Here is an 8,687-nt window from a genome sequence, read left to right as displayed (position 1 = left end):
TAATTAATTTTAAGATTTATTAAAAGAATAAATTTTAATAGGTAGTCAATCACATCTAACTAAAAAAGATTGACGATAACTCCTTATATTTTAAAATTCGTGTAATGACCTTAAAACTGTTAGGACTTAGGCAAGTTCATTTCTTCACTCATATTGAAAGATGCCACAAAATGGTAGAATCTTTGGCTTTTTTATGGACATTAATTTCCTCTTGACAAATAAATTATAAGCGGCATGTCATAGTTTATGTGATTTTAGTATGTTCATTTCCCTACGGCTTTGATTTTGATTGCAACTAATTATGTGACTTTAGCATGTTTTAAGTTTGCCATTTTGGAACATTTGACATGAAAAAAAAAATCGAAAATAACATAATTAAAAATTTTAACAAAAAAATATAAGTTTAATAAAAATAAAAAATGTATTTTATGCTTGATATGTTGATACAAATTTAATGCAATAATTTTTATGTTTTATATGCATTTAACACTATAAAGGGATTCTTTAATGAAGTGAGAAAGCATTACAAATAAGTAAAATGAGATGTGCCGAGAGATGACAAATAAGAAGGTTGAAGCAGACCTTGAAATATTAAGTGCAACAATAGATTGTGATAAGTGGTGAAGCAAAATTGAGTAGGGATGAGAATTAGGTTGAGAAAAAGATTTAGGAAGAGAGAATTTGAGAGAGTTGAGTGAATTTGTAAAGTCTCTAAAATTCTTCCAAAGTAGTTGTAAGACTTCCTATATACAGGTCTCCAAAATGGGAGTTATATAACATGAGTTTTTTTTTTTTTGAAATAACATGAGTATTACATAAGAATAATGGTGAATAATGGTGAAATTAATCATTACAAAACATGTTAATATATTGTCTAATGAAAATTTAATTAGCTTTTGATGCTAGAAGTTTTCATTATTTGTTTTAAAAGAAAGGAAAAAGCAATCATACTTAAAAAAAGATTAAGAAAAAACCTTTTAAGTATCTTCATATCTGATCTATTAAACCAAACTTTCCAAAACATCTTAATAGTGAAGTTAACCCAAGAATCCTATCATATTTCGAGGTAATTTTCATTTTTTTTTGGATGAAGTGACATTCGGTGAAAAATATTTTGGAGAATAACTTGTAGTGAAGCAACTTTCTATGAAAGAGTTGTTCCATGAATAGCTATTTCATGAAGGAGTTATTCCATGACTATTCCATAAACAACTATTCCGTAAAAGAGTTGTTCCATGAATAATTGTTCCTTGAACAACATTTAATGAAATAACCTTTAATGAAATAATTTTATTATTTGTTCTAAATTACCTTAAGCAACTTTAGAGTAGTTTAGAAGAATCATATATTACTAGACAAAATCAAATATCTATAAACAAAAAACAAACACAATATAAATATATGAATTGTCAAATCTAATCCAAGTAAAATTCTCATGATATCAAAGATTAAGTTGGAAAAGACTTATTCAAAACAGACCATTCTCATGATCTGAAGCATCTTCATTGATGTTAATAGGAAAAGCTAAAATTTATAGTGATTGATGAAAAATCTCTTGCAATACGCTCATCAGATCTTCCTCTAGGTGCTTTACAATGTATTAACATAAGGCCTTGTTGTTTTTAAGACCCTTTTTGGCACTAAATATTTCAGTTTTTGAAATCACCAAAGGTAAGACCTAGTAGTCAACAAGAAAGCTAACATCACTACTGAAGCTCCCATTTTTGCACAAACGGGATTAGAAAAAAAAAAGACCCCAAATTTATCTAATCAACTGAAAAATAATAGATCATGATTTATAATTGTCTAAGACACAACACATCAACTTTGTGAGTGAATTTGTGTACAAGTGTGGCCATTCAAGTTGGTGTAAAGAGAGAATGCATTCAATAAAAGGACATTTCTTTTATGAAAGAAAAAGGTAAAAATATGGGAAAAAATAGTTCCCATATACTGTACTTAGTTATTTTGAATAGTTTACAAGGGAAAGCAAGTAGTGAAGCATTAGGAAATTTGTTATATTGACTTTTTACCAACAACTTTTGTGTACCATGATTTCCACCCTTCCATGTAATGAGAAAATAGGTCCTTTACGACTATAATATATCAACAAAATGAGATTTGTGTTAGAGTTTCTTTTTGTTGCTTCAAAGTAAACTTGCAATTTGTTGCTTTCATATATATATATATATTTAATATTATTTTCGTATTCTATTATCATTTCATGTCTATCAAGTGACCAAGAGCATTAATTCTTGTAAGCATTACCAAACTAGGTAACAACGTACGTATAATCTCCTAAGGCAATAACTAAGAAAATGCACGCAGCTAAAAACAGGTTTATAATGTAACTAGCTAAACAAAAAGGCACACAAAGGTACTAATACCATAGAAACTGAGAAATGTGCTTAATAGGCCAAAAGTACTGAGCAACTAGGTTGATAAAATATTATACCTCAAGCAGCTGATTTTAAATTTTTAATGACCAAAATTTTATATGAACTGATAGAAAATATTTTACCTCATCCTTTTTCTCCCTTATTAGTAAAAATTATTTTTATCAAGTTTATTAGTACAATTCCAAACATTTACAATATATCAATAAATTAGCATGTGATATTCACTTGTGAATCCAAAAAATTTGTTTATGTAACTCATTGGGTTACTATTACTATTCAAGTTGACCAATTTTTGATCGCATTAGTAGTTAAACAAGAAGCACTTCTATGATCAAACCATTCCACTTATATGTATAATAGAATATTAAAGTATACCTTACCTTAATTGTGATATTGAAGATGAAACGTAGAACTAAGACTCTCCTAGTCATGAACCCATTTTACATTGTTTTTAGAGTTACCAATCTGAGTTAAGTTTACAGGAACAAATGAACTAAATTAGTGGCTCTTTGAACCTTGTTTTGAATCCTCCAAACTACTTTTATCAGTCACAGTCACCAAATTTTCAACTTTATTGGCTTCTGCATTTTCTTGACTGGTTAAGATTTTGATCATTTGAAGAATCAACCTTATTCTTCTTGAAATTGATGTTTGTAACATCAATTCCAAATACCCTTTTGTTAGATTCATGAAGAACCAAGGCATCAGTAGATCTTTTTTCTAATTTCCCTCTTAGCCCTACCCACCTAAATGTAGGCTTCCTCTTATTTGCAATATGAGTCTGCATAATATTCATTTAACCTTGTGCATTTAAAAACAACATATCTTAAGTCTCTAATAATAACAATTTCAAGGATGCTGAGATTGAAGTTAAAGAAGTTTTAATCCCTCATTGGTTTTCTCAATCTATTTACTTTCTCAATAAGATTCATGAAAGACAACATGTTTGCAATGTCATATAGCCACCTTACTTTTGTTGTTAAATCTTCAAATGAACAACAAATAAGTCAATCACTTTATCTTTTTGTAGTTATTTTTCAATTTAGAATGAGGTTGAAAAAGTTAAGAGTTATTACTTTTCATTATTGAGGTATTGTGAGCATTACCAAGCAACAACCTCACCGCTTCATCAAGGGAAATCAACTCAGCCTGAAAAGTAGTTATTTAGAAACATCAAAATGATGACCAAAACAAAGTGATTCAATGAGAATTCATATGGAGCAAAAGTAAGGCTCACATTAAAGCATACAAAGAACTTGATAAAATTATGAGTAAATAGCCCCATGGATTTTTTCTTTCAGTTATAAGATGTCTTTGACATTTTCCTGTTAAAACTTCATTGAGTTTCACTAAGAAAAAGGCCTAAAGACAATGACTTGTTTACATATCAACTCAAAGCAGTCCACTTCAATTTTCCACATAATAATAATGAGATCCTAGGCAAATGATAACAAACAAAATTATTATAATTCAAACATGAAATTTATCAACTTTTGACGATGCACAAGACTTAAGAACAGAGCTAGGTTTTAAAGTGTCAATTTGACTCTCAATGTTGGGATTAGAAAACCCTTCATCATCTTTATTGTCATCATCATCATCTGAGACCTAAGACCAATCAACACAAAGGTTTAAAGTAAATACTTTGATAGAAAAGGAATAGCTAAAAACACTAATCTATTATTTACTTACCTTTGCATTGTTGTTAGGATCACAGTTTTGAAATTACTACTGAAACCTTGTCCCTACCATAAAAAAATTAGCAAATTCCCTTTAAATTCCAACCATTTTTTAAAACAATAAAAAAAAGGTTTTAAATTTACCTTAGATCTTGTAAAGTTTTAGGAATTGCCCCAAAACCTTTTCATGTATATTTGTTATTAACCTTCTTGTAAGAACCTAAATATCTATCAATTATGAAATAGAAAAAATATATTTTGACACCAAGAAAAAGATACAAAAATTAATGAGAAAGAAAAAAAATTTACCCCAAGACTTTCCAGAACATTGACAGTATCATAGATTCACCGTTTCTTAACTCTTGAAATATCCCAACAAAGCATTAATCAGATCTAAAAAGAAAACAAAAAAAATTATAGGTAAATCATTAAAAAAATGAAATAAAGACCTAATTTTGTTACAGCTTCATCAAGACCAATCAACTTAATGCCGTCCCTATTATACATGCTTAAAAAATTGCAACAAAATTAAAAAAAAGTAAAGTAAATCTAAAAATTAAAAAAATATATTTTAAACTGAGAAAGAGAGGGACTGAGATTTACTTAGAGCAAAAAAGGCCCAGAGATTTATGCTTGTAGCTGTAAGTGTAATGGCAAGGGGAAGACTTGAGAAAAGAAAAAAAAAAGATATCGATATGTTTACGATAGAGGGATGGAAATGATTGAAAGACATAGAGCCAAAGGGGGCCATTTAAAACAAAAGAAGAAAAAGATTGTTAGGTTGGTGCGTGAAAATTTTTCAAAGAAAGGGAGGAAATTGGAGGGTTTTGGTTTTGGCCTTTGTTTGGGAATTGGAAGGAGGGGATTTTAAACTTTTGAAATAGTGATTTGGGTAAGCGGGAATATGAATTCCATTATAACATCCACTATAACAATTATCTATACTTTATATGTTAAAAGTATTTCTAAAGGTTTAGGAAGTTGACCACTATTCTGACTTATGGGTTTTGTAAGCTCTGAGATATGGGGGGTGAGTTTATGTTTAACTACCATTTTCTTTTAGGTGTGGTGGGTTTTAGAGTTTGTGGTATCTTATTTATTGTTTATTGGGTTTATTTGGGTAGGATTTATTTGAAGTTTTGTTTGAAATGATTGAGGGCTTAGTATTATTAGTACCAATATTTCAAGTTCATAGTCACTTTAAATGTGTTGTATGAAAACTTTTTTATAAAGTGGCAAAGTGAAGCCAATTATTAATCCCTAAGGCATTTTTCCTTTCTCTCAAATTGTCTAAAGACTTTTTCATGTTGAAATTGGAAGAGTTATATGAAAAGTGGTCATATAACAATCCCATGAGACAAAAAAATCCACATAAAGTACCTAATATAATCCATTCATAGTATTTGATTTTCAATTAGGAATTTTAACTTTGGTTATATTAATATATGAAATGATGAATTTTTTTAATAAATTAAATAATCCCTTCTATATCTTTAAAAAGATATGTGTCGAGTGTGTAGAGAATTTATAGTTGATTTTATATAATGGTTATTGTTATTTACAAACCATACATAATGGAATTTAAAAGATTTAAATTCTATATGTTAACTTTTTAAGTGATATGGTGATCTAAAAGGGAGGTGAATTAGATTTCTCCAAATACTTTTTAAATAATGATTTCAAAACAAATGAATGAAGAATTAAAACAATAAGCTCCTTAATGGAAAATATGATGCAAACGACAACAATTAATAAACTTAGAAACAAATATAAACAACAATAAATGCAAAAAGTGTAGGGATAGATAGATTAAACATAAAAATTTATAGAAGTTCAGTTTTTATACTCAAAACACCTATGTTCTTTCTCTTGGTTGTCCTCACTAAGGATTTAATCCACCAATTGAAAAAAGATTACAACTCTATCTTTTTCCTAAGGCTTAGATAACAAGTTAACACTCTTTACTTTTTAGGTTAAGTAGTAACCTTTGAATCTCACAAATACAAGAGGATATTTCACATGTTAATTACAAATCACTCAACTAAAATGCAAACTAGAGCACTTCTCAAAAGCTAAGTGTTTGCCTAATGAAGTACAGAGATATTGATGAATTAATACAACAAAGATGGCTTGGATACAACTAATATGGAATTTTGGCTCTAAAACTCTTGATTTCTTTAAAAGAATGAAATGATGGCTTGTTGGTACTTGCTCTCCTATTTCTTCAACCTTTCTGGTGTATTAGAATGCCCAATTTATAGAGAAATTGAGGTATTAGTCATCGGAGAAATTTGGGAAATGAAAACACATGATTTTCTCCTTTAAAACTAGTCATTGGAGCTTGGTGGGATGAAAAGATTGATTGGTTCTTGAATTTACTCAATTTTTGACCATTGCAGTTGAGGGGATCGATTGATTTTGGTACTCGATCGATTAGGTCAACTAGATTTTGGATAATGCATGATTCTTGATGAAAAGTGCTGCGAATTGTCTCATATTTTGCACTCTAGTTACTAATTTGATTATATATTGAGTTATACAACTCCAAATCAAAAACCGTTTGAATATTTAGAAACAAGAATTAAAGAACTTTCTATCCATATAAAATTAATCCAATTCATTGTATTCAAATTAGAGTGAATTTTCAAAATTTCTCATTGTGCAATTTTTAGACAATTGCATAGTGTTTAGTAAAAATTTAAAATCTTTTCTTAAAAAATTTGGATTTTGATTTTGTTTCATCCATTAGAAAGTAGACTAAAAAATCTTTCTAATCATATAAAATTCAAATATTAAAACTTCATGAATTTATACAGAAAAATAAAATAAGTTTAATATTAGAAAACTTTGTTCTTGTAAAACATCTTTCTTAAGTTAATTTATTTCTCAAAACTAATATTATTAAAAATGTATTGAGTCTAAAATCAATAAGTTCACTTTAAAAAAATAATTTGACTTTCACTTAAGCTCAAATAAATAATGCTTATAGATAGTTTTGATTTGAGAAATAAGAAAATATAAAGAAAGGTTTGTTTAAATTTTGAAAATCATATTATTTATTTAGTATTGAAATAATAAAACTTAAAAACATGTACTAAATAATTTTTTTTCAAAATCTGGATCAAGCTTGTTTAGCTTAATATTTTGTCATTTCAAAATAAGGATCAATTTAAGGCTAATAATTTTCTTCTTTTTTGATATAACAAAACTTAAAGATAAATTTGCTTGACAAGAAACTTTCTTTAAAACATTTAAGATTTTTGAAAAACATTTTGAAAAACTCTCCTTAAACTTTGCATGGTAAAACTATGCCTCAATTAATTCATTCTAATCCAATACAACTCAACAAACATGTATTAGTGAAAATATATCAAATAAGCAAAATCTAACATATGCATGTTAAGTAGAAGCAAATTTGTCCATATGATATTTCTCTACCATTTTGTCATAGCAAAAAGGCATGAACAAATAAAGACAAAAAGAAGGTATTAGAAAATATATTCATGAAACATTTCTCTCCCTTTCCTTTTTATACCAAATGCTATACATTATGCACCAATTGCTATAAACATACAAGAAGAAATATCTATAAACTCTCTACCTTTTTGTTTTTGTAAAAGAAAGAGAGATCAATTCAAAACATGAGATAAAATGCATGATACCAATAATATTAAGAGTATATTGAATGCATGTATTCGAGTGTAATATGCACAAAAAGTTCACATATATGTATTCAAATACAAGAGCATAAATATATCAATGTATCCAATTTTGACAATTTGGCACAAAATTAATCATAATTTATTTCATGATAATTATGAGCAAAAATATAAAAGAATGATATGCATGCTAATCATAAATAATGTTTTTAACAAATGTGCATTGAACACAAAACATTAATATCAATTAAGTATACAATTCAAGCACACATGTTTGAGATCATACCAAATGTTAAGATACCAATTGTTAAAGATATGTCATCAAGAAGCATACTAATTGTTATCACAAAACAACTTATTTCAATTCAAGAAAAATTATGAAGTTTTTCTTCCTTTGAACAAAAGAAGAAATGAAACAGTTTAAGGCATACAATTTTGCATGAAAGGTATAAGCAACAAGGATAGGCATACTAAACAAGCATTAATGAAAGTTCTAAAAATTCATTATCAATATTATTCAACAACTTTCAAAGATCACACATATTTCTAGCATATGAAATATTTAATTAGTAATTCTAACATGATAAAACCAATCTTTTATAATCATATCCTATTCAAAACAAATATTTAATTATAATGTCATAACCAAGATTATATAAGCATGATTTTTCTAATATGATGAACACATATGCTATAGCAATGAAATAATAAAAGCATAATTATTAAATATAATTCGAATTATTTCAATACATAGCAATGTACTTAATCTAATCATATGCAAGTAATCACACATATTTATTTCAAACAAAATCACACAAGCATATGCAAGAACATTTCAAAACGATATAACAATATGCCAAAAAATGCAAACCTTTAGACATAATATGGTACATGCTATCGCAATGAACTCAATCAATGAATATGTATATAAAAGTTGAAAAACATAAGTT

The 8,687-nt window shown here is 27.6% G+C and overlaps 1 pseudogene; it reads right to left on the bottom strand.

Annotated features, from left to right (window-relative positions):
- Positions 1-2,004: 2,004 nt before the first annotated feature.
- LOC111274868 (E2F transcription factor-like E2FE) lies at positions 2,005-4,115 on the bottom strand (annotated as a pseudogene).
- Positions 4,116-8,687: the final 4,572 nt, after the last annotated feature.

The sequence above is a fragment of the Durio zibethinus genome, chromosome 17 (assembly GCF_047325235.1).
Source record: "Durio zibethinus cultivar Kanyao isolate XHJ-2024 chromosome 17, ASM4732523v1, whole genome shotgun sequence".
Classification (NCBI taxonomy): domain Eukaryota; kingdom Viridiplantae; phylum Streptophyta; class Magnoliopsida; order Malvales; family Malvaceae; genus Durio; species Durio zibethinus.
Note: the sequence above shows the minus strand (reverse complement) of the source record. Positions and strands in the feature narration are given on the sequence as shown.